The following is a 14485-nucleotide window of genomic DNA, read 5'->3' as shown; positions in this document are numbered from 1 at the left end:
AGACACCAGTATCATAGACCAAGAAAGAAAGGCTTACAGGAGAGTTCTGTAAAGAAAAGTCTCTGTCCAATTAATTTTTTTCATCAACTTGGTGGAAAAGAACAACTTGCAAATTTCTTTTCTTAAAATTTTCTATTTGACTAAATGTTTTTCAGAGGATTTCGGTGAATATCATGCTCATTGCTTAAAAATAATTAGAAAAGTAAAATTTAAGACACCAAATTTCAGTTAGGATAATCATCCCCTAAAGATATCCACAAGTGAATCTTTAGATTCTATGAATGTTTTACTTTACATGGGAAAGGTGACTTTGCAGATGTGATTAAGTTAAGAATCTTTAAAAGGTGGCTGAGAATATAGCAGATTATCAAAATGGACACATTCTAATCACATATGTCCTTAAAAGCAGAGAATTTTTCCCTGCTATAGTCAGAGAGATATGACTACAGAAGAATAGTCAGATAGATACAAATTTCCTGGCTTTGAAGATGGAGTGAGGAAGCCATGAGTAGAGGAATGTGGGTGGTCTTTAAAAGCTAGAAAATGCAAGAAAATGGATTATTTCTTAAAGCCCCCAGAAAGAAATGCAGCCCTGCTGACATCTTGATTTTAGACCTCTGAGACCTGAGTCAGACTTTTGACCTACAAAACTGTAAATAATAAATCTGCATTGTTTTAAGCCATTAAGTTTGTGGTAATTTGTAACAGCAGCAGTGGAAAGCTAATCCATCAGCTATTGCACATTATCAAAACAAGTTAGGAAAAGGAATTCTTCCCTGCTCTCTATCTACTGCTTTTTCCTTTGGTCCTTTAATTGTTTTTTAATAGGTAGGGGGGAAGTTCCTCTTCTGCACAAGACATAGTAGCAAGTACTGAAAATACCCTCCTGCTTGTCAAACACACACACACACACACACACACACACAAATGAAACTGGTATATAAAAACTCGTTTCAAGATAAGGGACACAGATAAAGTGAGGCTCATTTCCCCAATTTACAGACCCCAGATGCAGCACAGGGTTGGGTACCCAGGCAGAGCCAAATGCACTCCTTGAGTTGAGAAGTTGGGTCTGAGAGAGTTGGGTCTGGGGAGAATAGGAGACTAGAGTTCTTAGGACAGAGTACTGGAGACAGGAGAGCTGCACAGAGTTAGATCTCTGGAGTTCTTAAGATGGCCCCTGTGAATATTCAACAGAGCACTGATCAGAGCATGCAAGTGAAGAAGAAACTATCTAAGGCTGAGAAAACAACCAACCAAAAGGATTAGAGAGAACAGTGTCTGGCACTCACACAGGCCTGGGAATGAGTCCCATTTCTACTAGCCAGAATGGAAAAACTCATAATTCAAGAAAGGTCTTGCCCAAGTACTAGGAAATTATTAGCCCTAGAATGAATGCTTCTCTGCTTCTGCCTAAAAAAATCAGGAAGGCAAGATCCAAAAAGTTTAAATTATTTCCAAGTTCCTTAATTGCATCTCAGAATAAAGCAAACAAACTAGGCAAAATTCATCATGTTTGTTATTAAACAAGATTACCAGGCATGCAAAGAAGTAGGAAAACATAATGCATAATGAAGAGAAAATTCAGAAAATCAAAATTGACCATAACTGCCACAGTGATAGAATTAGCAAAAAAGGACATTGAAACAATTTTAACTGTATTTCATATACTCAACATGTTCTATGTCTAGGGGCACAGAAAAAGATTTAACTCAAAATTTAAGAGATGAAAACTGCAATGTATGACCTGAAAAATATCTTGTAACAATAGATGAACATTGATGGAAAAAAACATTAGTGAACTTGAAGACATAATAACAGAAACTATACACAATAAAAAGCAAAGAAAAGAGGATTTTTAAAATGCAAAGCATCAGTGAGTTGTAAAAAAAACTTCAAGCAGTCTCATGTACTTATAATTCAGGTTCTTGACGAAGAGAAGTGGAGGGGCAGAAAAAATATTTGAAGAAATAATGACCAAGAATTTTCCAAACTTAATGAAAATCTATTCCACAGATAGGAATCAGTTTATCAAAAGCATATAAGAATTCTAAACATTTGTGCCTCAAGTAAGAGCTTCAAAATGCATGAAACTGAGTGGATAAAACTGCAAGGAAAGATAGAAATATCCTCAGCAGTAGTCAGAAATTTCAGTACTCCTCTCCCAGTAAATAATAGAGCAAGTAGAGAGAAAATCGACAAGACTATGGACTTATCAACACTATTAACCAACTTGATCTATTTGATATTTATAGAATATTCTACCAAACAAGAGAATACTATGTTCTCTTTTCAATTGCACATGGAATATTTACCAAGATAAATCATATTTCCAGTCACAAAACAAATTCCAATCAAAATCCCAGTAGGTATTTTGTAAAAATTGACAAGCTGATTCTAAAATTCTTTTAGAAGTACAGAAAATTTAGAATAGACAGCACAACTTTGAAAAATCACAATTTAAAGGCTAGTACTAATTGGTTTCAAGACCTCTAATAAAGCTATCAGCAATCATATAGTGTAGGTAGTATTGCCATTAAGATAGACAAATAAAAGGCTCCTTGCTCAGTGGTGAGCCTGCTTCTCCCTTTCCCTCTGCCCCTCCTCCCACTCTCTCTTTCTCAAATAAATAGGTAAGATCTTAAAAAAAAAAGCAAAAACCCAAGATATACAAATAGATCAATGAAAAGGATAGAGGGTACAGAAATAGACACATACATAGAAAATGGATTTTTGACAAAGATGAAAGAGTAATTTCATGGAAAAAGAATAGTCTTTTCAACAACTAGTATAATAATACTATAATTAATTATTAATTATTAATTAATTATAATAATTGATATGCAAAAATAAAAACAAAAACAAAATACTTTGATCCATACTATCTCACAATATACAAAATTAACTTAAAATGGATTATAGACCTAAATGTCAAACCTAAAATGGTTATACTTCTAGCTGTAAATATGGAGGAAAACCTTTGTGACCTTGTGTTAAGCTAAGATATCTTAGATACATGAGCAAAAGCATAATCCATAAATTGATAAATTGGATTTCATCAAAATTTTAAAAATCCGCCCTTCAAAATACACTCATAAAAATGGAAAGACAAGCTATATACTAGGAGAAAATTCAAGGACTTGTGACTTCAAGAACTCTCAAAACTGAATAAATTTAAAAAAAAGAACCAACCCATAAAAAATAGGCAGAAGATCTGAAGAGACAGCTCTCAAAAGAAGATTATGGATGATAGATAACCATATAAAAAGATGTTGATTCATCAGTTATTAGGCAAATGATAATTAAAACCATAATGTGATGTCACTGTAGACTGCATAAAATTATTAAAATTATTATTAAAATTTAAAAGACCAACCATGCCAAAAGTGGGCGAGGATATGGAGGAACTAGAGTACCCATTAGCTGATGATAGGAATGTAAAGTAATGCAACCACTTTGGAAAACTGTTTGGAAATATTTTGAAAGTTAAATATGCAAGTAGCACACGATCTAGCCATTCCATTCCTAGGCATTCACCCAAAAGAATTACCAAAAGTCTTGTACCCAAATGTTCACAGCAGCTTGATTTTGTAATGAACGGAAATTGAAAACAATCCAAACGTGTATCACCATGTGAATAGATAAACAAGTGGTGCTATATCCATACAACAGAGCACTAGTAGGTAATAAAAAGTAATGAACTATTCATACAAGCATCAAGATAGATGAATTCTAAAATAACTATTCTGAGGGAAAGAAGTCAGACAGAAAAGGAGAACGTACTTTATGATTCCACTCATATGTAAATTTAGTTATATTTGTAGTCACTAATACCAGTCTTTAGTAATGTAATCTATACAGTCTGTAGTAACATAAAGCAGATCAATGTTTACCTGAGGAAGGGAGAAAGAAAAGGCAAGTTTGAGAATGGTGGATATATTTATTATTTTTTGGTTGTGGTGATGGGTTTCCCGGTGTGTACATACATCACTCAGGATAAACCGTGAGGATTAAATGCATTTATACAGGAAAAGTCCTAAAAAGTATGATAAGCAAATTCTTACAATTATTCAATATTAATAAAGCATCTGAATTAGAAGATTTCCTATACCAGAGTTTTATCATTTTTCTACTCAATTTCTCACACAGCCATTCTCCTCACCTTCAATGATTTGTTTTTCATCCTCTTTCTTCTGTGAGGTTTTTGTTTGTTTTTACTTCTACTTTTACTTTTCCTCTAATGATGCAGCCCTGCTGCTATGGAAGTCTACTTCTTTTGCTACCACTGGATTTCTTTGTCAGAGAAAACAATGGATAGTGTCATAGTCTCTGGATTAAAAAAAAATCAACCCAATAAATATTTTTTGGATGAAGAAATTTGTCACAAAATAGATGAAAAATGTGCCTGCTTCCCATAAACTCTCTTAAAGGTGTTTTATATGATTGACCAGCCTTATATTAAGAAACCCAACATTTAAATTGTACAAAGTAATAATAGGACTGAACTCACTGTCTTTCTAATCAATAAAAATAATTAGAGATAAAGAGATTTTTGATTATGTCTAGCACTATAAAATAACGACGGGGCAAAGGTAAGCTATTTCATAATTCAGCTTTTTGGTTTTTATTCACTCTGGGCTAAGGCAAGAAAGAGTGAAATAAACTACTAAATCCTATCTGCTCGTAGGTCATATAACTGGGATGCTGAATAAGAAATATAAGCAGCATTTTGGTTCTCCTACTTCATACAGGGGTATTAGAAGTGGAAGAAAAGAGAAGCACAGTGTGTCAACTCAAATAATCCATTCTTTATGTTCTGTCTTTTCTTTCCAGTATAGAAAGGAGAAATCCAAAGATGAAGTAAAATGATTGTAGCAGTTCTCTCATCTAGGAAGGACTATGTTGGTGGCACTCAATAGCCCAGCAATTTTCTTTCCATTAAATGAAAGAGGAAGGACGTCTCAAGAGCAGTAGTGATCATTTAATATAGATTAAGAATAAATCAAAGAGCATTTCATCAGTGCCCTGTATTCCTTGTGTGTATAGCCAAACTTCTTCATATAAATTGAGTTTCATAAACTATTTTGTGGTGAACGTGTACTGAATACACAAATACCATAGCAACCGCTTATGTTGGTCTTATTCAACCACAGAGGGTCATATTAAATATATTGAAGGAGGGGAACAGACTCAACAATTTTATCAATACAGTCTACACTTAAAGAAACGTGGAAGTGTTATTCTGTACAGCGACTCATGAATGTTTCAGTATTTGTAGTCTGTTGCTTAAGAATATTGTGATTTATCCTTTCTTTATTGTTAATAAAATTGATTTTCTATAGAATTATTTGTGGCCATAATATCTTGAGCTGCAGCCACTATTCAAGGCAGTTTGGGCCATTATGTGGGTTAAGAACCTACACAAATTGTTTCCATCTTGGACCTTCTGTATCACCGTGGAAACTATCCATGAATTAGATGCTTGTGAATAATTTGTAGTCCTTGATCAAGCAAACTTTTGATGAATTAAGTCCTTTCATGACCCATTTTTTTTTTTTGGTGAATATTTCAGAACCTTTCCCCTTAAAATTAAGTGCCCAATTTAGTTTTGTTGGTTTTAGTTCTTTAGTTTAGTTACCTGCACGCTTCTAATCTTTGTTTTGTCAACTACACTTGCTTCTTGCAAATTTCTTTGCTTCCTCTTTCAGTTATGTGGTAGTAGAGAATGGATGTTGTGTGCTCTTAGGGAGACGATTCTCAATCTGACATTTCATTCAGTGCAGTGGTGCAAATAGACAAATGTGCTTTCAAGATCACCTCTGGCTCCTCTATCTCTTAAATAATTTTTGATATGAAATTAATTTTCGTTCCTCTTTCTCTGTAACAAACTTATAATGAAGCTAAGTGAGCAATCATTCTTATTTATAAGACCTAATCAAAGTATTTCAATCAAGTATTTAAAAACATTAACTTCTCTAATTCACACTATCTATTTTTATTAAAATATTTAGGGTATATAGTTACCTATGTATATGTATATATATTCAGAATTTATATAAAGAATTTATATATATATTTATAATTTTATCCAGGTATCTGAGTATATTCTACTACTTTAGGTAGTAGTATTCTAATTGCTTAATACTGATATTAGAGAATGAGTATACTAACAATTTAATACTTAAATACAAACTAAAAAAATTATTCCTATAGAACTTTAGTAATATAGACTATACTACATGAAAATGTGTGCCAAATCTGGATTTGTTAAATTAATAATTATTTAATGATTCTGAGAAAAAATACATATAAAAATTAATGTACAACCTTAACTTAGGAAATGTGTGTTATTTAAGGAATAAATTTTTAGGTTCTCAACACAGTAGTTTTTTTAATGAATCTTTTTTTTAAAGATTTTATTTATTTATTCATGAGAGACACAGAGAGAGAGAGGCAGAGACATAGGCAGAGGGAGAAGCAGGTTCGCTGCAAGGAGCCTGATGTAAGACTTGATCCCAGGACCCTGAGCCGAAGGCAGACACTCAGTCACTGACCCACCCAGGTGTCCCAGGAGAATGGTTTCTATTCAAGAAGTATGTTGATTTTAAATGGATCTGTACATTTTAAAGCAACTCCAGTATCACTTCTATCTAGTAACACTACCCCAACTATTTTTTTGAGGTAATATATGTATGAGGAAAAAATGAATTGTATTTTTTGTGTTTTCTACAATTCAGATAATTTTATTAGGTTTATTGACATATAATTCACAAGCCATATAATTCATCTATTTAAAGTGTGCAATGCAATGGCTTTTTGTATATTCACAGGATTGTGTAACCATCACTACAATCAGTTTTAGAATTTCTTCATTCCTCCAGAATGAAATCCTATACCCATTAGTAATCACTGGTCAATTATCTGACTTGTAGCTTCAGACTTAAGCAATTACTAATCTGTTTTGTTTTGTTTTGTTTTCAATAGGAATCTCTCAAGGAGTTTATTAGAAGTAGTGATTTCTGGGCTTCACCCCTAAAAGGTTCTGAATCAATAGATTTTGAAGCCCCTGAATCAGTGTATTTATCAAACACCTGTCTTGGTCGATTGAGTCACCATGACAGAATGCCATCAAGTGCTTGGCTTAAACAACAAACATGTATTTCTTATAGGTCTTGAGGCTGAAAAAATCCAGGATCAAGGTGCTGGCAATTCAGTTTCTGGAGGGGGCCTGCTTTCTGCCTTGCCGACATGGCTTTTCCTTGTGCTTGGAGGTAGAGAGAGAGAAAGCTCTGTTTTCCTCCTTGTAAGAGTAATCTTTTCTATTCATAAAGATATGACTGTTCTGGAACTTCTGTATAATAGAACCATACAATATATAATCTACTGTGACTGAGTTCTTTCATTTAGCATACTATTTTCAAAGCTATCCATATTGTAGCATGTAGAGATACTTTACTCATTCTTATTGCTGAGTAATATTCCATTGTACGGTGGCACTTCACATATGTACCCATTTGCCAATGGTTAGACATTTGACTTATTACCACTTTTTGGCTCTTATGAATAATTCTATTGATATCCAAAAAAACCCAATTAATGCATTATGAGGTTGAATTTGGGTAAATGGCCCACAGTGGGCTTTCCCCCACAAAGGGGGAAGGAACAAGCGAGTAGACCTTTTTCTTTGGGCAAAAGCTAAAAGGCAGGAGACTTTGTGTGATGTTACTGTGAGTGCCTCCCGCTGTATTAGTGCCATTGGAATAATACATTTGATATGATGGTAAAGAAGAAGAAGAAGAAGAAGAAGAAGAAGAAGAAGAAGAAGAAGAAGAAGAAGATCGCCGTAGACATTTTTGTGTGGATGTATGTTTTAATTTCTTACAGATACATCCTAGGCGTTGAATTGCTGGTCATATGGTAATTCAATGTTTAACCTTCTAAGAAACTACTAGACTGTTTTTCAAAGCCATTGCAACATTTTACATTCACCAAAGATTTATAAGAGTTCCAATTTCTCCATGTCCTTTCCAGTCCTTGTTATAGTCTGCCTTTTGGATTATAGTTATCCTAATAAGGGCTATGGAGTGGTATCTCCTGGTTTTGATTTGTATTTCCCTTCTGGCTAATAAGGTGAACATCTTCTTGTGTTTATTGACCATCATGTATCTCTTTTGGAGAAATGCCTATTCAGATTCTTTGCCCGGTTTTTAATTGGGTTGTCAATTTGTGGTTGGTTATAGACTTTTTTTTTTAATTAATTAAGACTCCGTACAGCTGTTTTTTAATTGGTGAGTTTTAATTGACTGTATAAAGAATGACTTCCACTTTTACTGTAGAGTCTGTTTTACTTAAGCCTAATATATAACACTGATTTTTATATAAAAGTATCAACCCAAGAAGTATCAATAAAATTTTATACTTTATGTAAAAATCAATAATAGCAGAACAATTAGCAATACTTTTAAAATAATGTTATTTTTTCTTCAAAGATAACATTTTTTAAGATAACATTTCTTGGGGAAAAAACACATCAAGAATATTTTAGAAAGCAAGAACTACTTATTGGCTAATAAACAATTGAACTTGATATGAAAACTTTTACAGTTCCAAGAGGACCTTGGCATTTAGACAATGACAGTATTGTTTGAGTAGAAGTCATTTTTTTAAATGACGCTAACTTTTCCCTATCCTGCTTTGGTAATTTTCTCCTGAATATCTGCATAGGAAGATTAACAGTGTCCACACTAGTTACATGTCTGAATTCTAAATGCTTGAAGTTGGCCGGATGTTATAGCAGGAAATAAAAATATTTTCTGCCGAACATCAGTATTCTAACATATTGATCCTGTAGATCCCTGGAAATATATATTTTATTTTTAACATGCAAACTCTTTGTAGAGTGGCAATTTCATAATATGTATGAAAATACTAAAAAAGTGGCTTAGAAGAAAGCAGCATTATTAATATCTTTTCTGAGACCATTCTCAAAGGGTCTCTAAGACTAATGTTACTTGTTATTTGTATTTTTGTTGTTGTTGTTGTATATTTGGCATTTTCATCATTTATACTCATCTTTCATAATAAAACACTCATTAAAAAACTTAAAACACTCCAGATTAGTATCTTTTTGTCTTTTAAAAATCCTTACATATAGCTAAAATTTTTCTTAAAGCTTTTACTATAAGTTTCTTGAGTCCAGAGAACCTGGTCTGTGGACCACAGAACTTGGCATATAATAAGTGCTTAATGCATGTTTGTTGAATGAGCGGATTAAAGCTACTTTTTAATTGGTGAGTTTTAACTGACTTAAGAAAATAAAAGATTTCCATGTAGTTAATGTAGATCCCATTCAACTTTGGCTCAAAATATAATATTGAGTTTATTTAAAAGCATCAGTATAATTTTATATTTATTAAATACGGCTCCTCCCCTCTACCCCAAATGAGGGTGCCTGGGGGGAACTTGGTCTGCTTCAACCCAAGAGAAATCAGGAGATTAAAAGTGGTTTGGGAAGGCCAAGAATTTCAGGGATTAAGGAAGGAGGAAATTCTGTGGGAAGGAGGGATAATTTGGCAACTGCGTGAAGGGATTGCCTTCTCCATACTGGCATCCTCTTAGCCCTCCTGGCGGGAGGTTCATCCTGCACCCCCTATGGACAAGTCTGGGCTGCCAGATGCTCCAGGCAGGTGGACAGGAAAGAGACTCACACAGGCTTGCTCTCCAGGGAGCAGGGCGCTGCCCGGCAGCTTCTCTGTCAGAGTGAGGGGGTCTTTGATCGCCACCTTGAAGTTTGCTTATAATTCATGCTTGATCACTACTGGGCTCCTTGGAGGTGGCATAGATCACTTTGCTCTTAAGGGGTGCAGACTCAGGGACCCATAAAATAAATAGCAGGTCCTCCTTCTGACTTTCTTTATTAAATTTTATGACATAGGGTATCTGGAAGAGTTATTGATGAAGAGGTGAATCAAACCTATATCTATGCATTTTTTCCAGCAGGGTTGTGGCTATTGGAGAAGCTCTCTGTAAGCCTTTGGCCAGCTAATCTCTCAGACCGTGAGAAGTCCATCTGGAACCACTGTCTGTTGCAGGTCACAGCCCTACTTCACACACAGCTTCTCAGTGGCTTTTGGTTCATTTCTTTTCAGATTCTCCCTGGGGAGAAAAGGAAAAAGGAAATACATTTACCTTTTACATATTATTTAGCTGATGATTTACAAACAAATAAACATTGATTATACTTGAAAAGATTGTAGACAACTTCAAAGCGTTTGTGCTGCACATCATTCCTTCAGGATTTTGAATATTTTTGGCAAATGCCAAATTAACACTGCAGCAAAGCTGTGTAACAATGACTCTACCAGCCAGTGCTGAGAAATACTGAGAAATAATAGAAACCAAAAGCATCTGGACACAAATCAATGATTTCAACAATTTTCTTTCACTTGTAAGAATGCAAGCAATCTTAGGCATGAGTTAGTATTTTTAGAGTGTTAGTTATAACAAGCTTCTTTCAATTCTAAGCTCAATTAAGAAATTAAAATTGTACAGAAAGGAACAAGCCTGACAATGAACCTCACTTCACCTCGATCAAGAGCACAAATGATTGATTTTTTTCCTCCCTAGTGATATGAAGATACTGGAGATAAGATATTTTTTTCTGCATTAAAAAAATTGAGAAAGTAAAATATGAAAAAGATTTTTGGGAGAGAAAAGACCTTAGAAATGTAATCTAGTGATTACTCAACTGTTCTTATTCTGCAGAGGAGGAGATTTAAGCCCAAAAATGTTCATATCACAAGAACAAACTTGAGAGACGAGGAAATAACTCTGAAAATAGATTACAGTAACAATCACATATCTACCAAAAGGAAAATATGCAAAAAATAGCCACTTGCTAAACATATGCTTTAAACTCATGGCCAAAGATGAAGAACTTCAGATAAACACTGCCCATTTTTCTGCTACAGAATTAGTAGCAAATTATCAGGGTTCCAAGTCTTTTAGTGATGAGAAATAAATATTAGGACTGGAGGAAAGTCTTCTAGTTGGTTTTCAGTAGCAAAAGAAAAAAAAAAGATATGTCAGGAAAAAAAGTGACTTCTATACTTTGATTGTAACGTCTTGTAAAATTTGCTTTATTATTCTCTTTTCTGTCTTGTCTCTCTCTGACACATGCACACAATTCTAATTTTTTACCTAAACTATTTGAGAGTAGGATGCATATGTCAGGTCCTGTAGCAGTTAATATTACAGTTTGTATTTCCTAAGAATGAGAATATTCTCTTATAGCTACAGTGCAGTTAACATATTGAGGAAAGTTAACACTTCAATCTAATCTACATTTTCCCCTTGTACGTGACTAATTACGTTAGTATTTAGTTTATTCTCTTTGGTTGTTTGTGCAAAAATAAGCAGATCTGTACATGTTTTCTTATTTCCCTAAATAGAATTGCTTCTACAAAAAGTCCATTAAATATAAACAAATGAAATGCAAAGCCAATTTTTAAGTAAAATTATTCTTATAGATTTTGAAATATTTTTATTCTTTCCTCTTTCTTTCTTCTTTCTTTCTTTCTTTCTTTTCTTTCTTTCTTTCTTTTTCTTCTTCTTCTTCTTCTTCTTCTTCTTCTTCTTCTTCTTCTTCTTCTTCTTCTTCTTCTCCTTCCTTCCTTCCTTCCTTCCTTCCTTCCTTCCTTCCTTCCTTCCTTCCTTCCTTCCTTCCCCCATTGTTTGGCACAAGGCAAAGCTAATTTCACAAGGGAATGATGTTGTGAGAAATGAGGAATTGATGAGACGTTCCAAACAGAATTAAAGTGATCAAATCTAAGATTAAGAAAACCAACTGTGGCTGTTGCTTGATGACAAAATGAGGATACGGTAGAGGATGGGGAGGCTAAATAAGGAGGTTAATGAGACTTTCCAAGAAGTAGATATTGAGAGCCCAAATCAGGGTCATGGCCGAAGGAGTAAAAAGTGGAGAAGGTATCCATGATCTGAATTTGGAGAATGAACAAGAGGAAGAAGGCAGAGATTCCATTGAATTTTGTAGCCTTGGAGGATATTGCTGTCATTGTCTGAATTGGGAAGAGAGAAGGCATAGATTTGGGGGATAGGGGGGAAGATGAATGGTTTGGTTGTGAACCTGATGAGTTTGAGGTATTAGTGTCCCATCCATGTGGAGAGGTCCAGGGCACGATGTGATAACATAAAAACACACAGGGAAAATACAGGGTGCTATGCAGATTGGGTGTTAAGGGAATGGCTTGCTGCATGGTTTTATTTTGTTGTTTTTCATACAGAGCCATTTTCTTTCCTTCGAGCCTACACACATGGGCCTTCTGTGAACAAGTGCTGATGCCTATAGGCTTCTTCATGGTTAAACTGGAAAGTGAGGCTGAACCATTATGGTCTTGCTTTTATTCCACATAGTTGCATGAACTATTTGAGTGTAGTGTAGCCTTGGTGAAGGCAATGTTCTACCTCAGGCATTTTGTAATAATGCATCAGGGTGTCTGTAAAGAGCTGTGGCTGTTGAATTTCTTTTTCATATTCTCCTTGTAAGATCTGAGTGAGATCTGAGAAGATATACAGAAGTGAGCACGATTCAATGTCCAACCTCACACCTGTTCATGGGGAAAATACATACACACGTTTTATTGGAAAGAAGTCGAACTTCCATTGTTGCTAAAATTCTTTCCATGGAGAACAGATTTTATTTTTCTCTACATATAATTTCCTGTTGTACATGGAAAGGAAATATTTTCGCTTGTTTCTAATAAACAGTCATGCATAGAAAATGGAAAACCTTGTTTGAAAGAGAAATGAGTCTCTATTTTATCCTGTCGATAGCTAGGAAAGAGGACAGTTTTTATATGAATTCTCCATGCCTTGACTCTGCTCCCCCTCCTTCCTCTACAGGTGCAGTATCTGTGCCTTGTCAGTGCCTAGATAGGCCACGAATATATAAAAAGAATCCCTCCACAGTATGTATTAGAGAGAAGGATCCTGAGGTAGGAATGGTGATAATAATCCCCATTTTAGGAACGTGTGGGTAGCTCAGCTCAGCGGTTGAGTGCTTTCAGCTCAGGGCATAGTCCCAGAGTCCTGGGATTAAGTCCTACATTGGGCTGCCTCAAGGAGCCTGCTTCTCCCTCTGCCTATGTCTCTGCCTCTCTCTGAGTCTCTCATGAGTAAATAAATAAAATATTTTTTTTAAAAAAATCCCTGCTTTAGGTGTATTGATGAAGACAAGCGCATGCCTATTACAACCTTTCCATCCTCCCTTTGGCCATCACTAAGAGTAAACTTGCTAAGAACTCAAGGTTCCAGAGCCCTGTGCTCACTAAATAATTCTGACTCTAGCCCTGATCTCTTGCCAGCGTGACTTTTTGCCACTTTTTTATAGGGGGGAAGGGCAGAAGGAGAGAATCTTAAAGAGACTCCATACCCAGCAACGAAACTCAATGGGGGACTCAATAGGGGGGTTTAATTTCATAACCCCAAGATTATAACCAGAGCAGAAATCAATAGTTGGTTGCTCAAGCATACTGAGCCACCCAGGTGCCCCACTTCTTTGCCATTTTTAACTCCCACCTTACAGTTTGAAGTCTTGAGCTCAATTGATGCCACAGCATAGTTCATTATGATTATAATATTTGTTTTAATTCTTATGCTGAATGCAACTTTTACCCTAACCTAGTACCTGTCAGTTCTCTTCTTTATTCTTGTCTAAGAATTCATGATTTTCTGGACTTTCATAGGAGAAACAGATGCTTTCTAAGTAGTAAGGCACAGCATCTTTACTGTGAAAGGGGAAATGTGATCATGTTCATTCATATATATTTTAGCCTTGTGTGTATTTGTACAATTTCATTACTTTATTTCCACTAGACATGCCTATTGTCTGTTCTTGAACATGAGCATTTGAACATTCTTATTTCTTGGTTTCATTTTGTGTCTTTATCCTACCTTTCTCCCCACAGTTCCCTCTGGTTAATGCCTCAACTCTCTCCACCTACCTGTCTATTTCTTAACTTTCTAGATTTAACTGAGATAAATTTTGTCTTAATCCCCTCTCCTCCTTTCTAAAACTACAGTCCTCTTTTTCTTACTCAGGAATTATATACTGCTTCCTGTCTGTGGTATTTATTTGATATCTGTACTGGCTTGCACTATTAGCTTCTTTTTTTGTGTATCTAAATCTTGACTTTCTAAATAAATGTCATTAGGAGAAGAATGACCAAACCCTTTGGCTTTAGAGCTCGATAGACGCAGGCTTGAATCCTTGCTCTTCTGCTTAATAACTGTAAAACATTGAAGGTACTTAGTCTCTTTCAAAACTCAGTTTTCTCATCTGGGAAATGAGCATAAACGTCACCATAAGGTGACGAGATTATATATATATATATCTATATATATATCTATATATATTTATATATAGATATATATGATTTAAAACAGTGATTAAGAATTGGACCAAATG

This window comes from Canis lupus, chromosome 15 (assembly GCF_003254725.2).
Source record: "Canis lupus dingo isolate Sandy chromosome 15, ASM325472v2, whole genome shotgun sequence".
NCBI lineage: Eukaryota > Metazoa > Chordata > Mammalia > Carnivora > Canidae > Canis > Canis lupus.
This window is presented reverse-complemented; position numbering follows the sequence as displayed.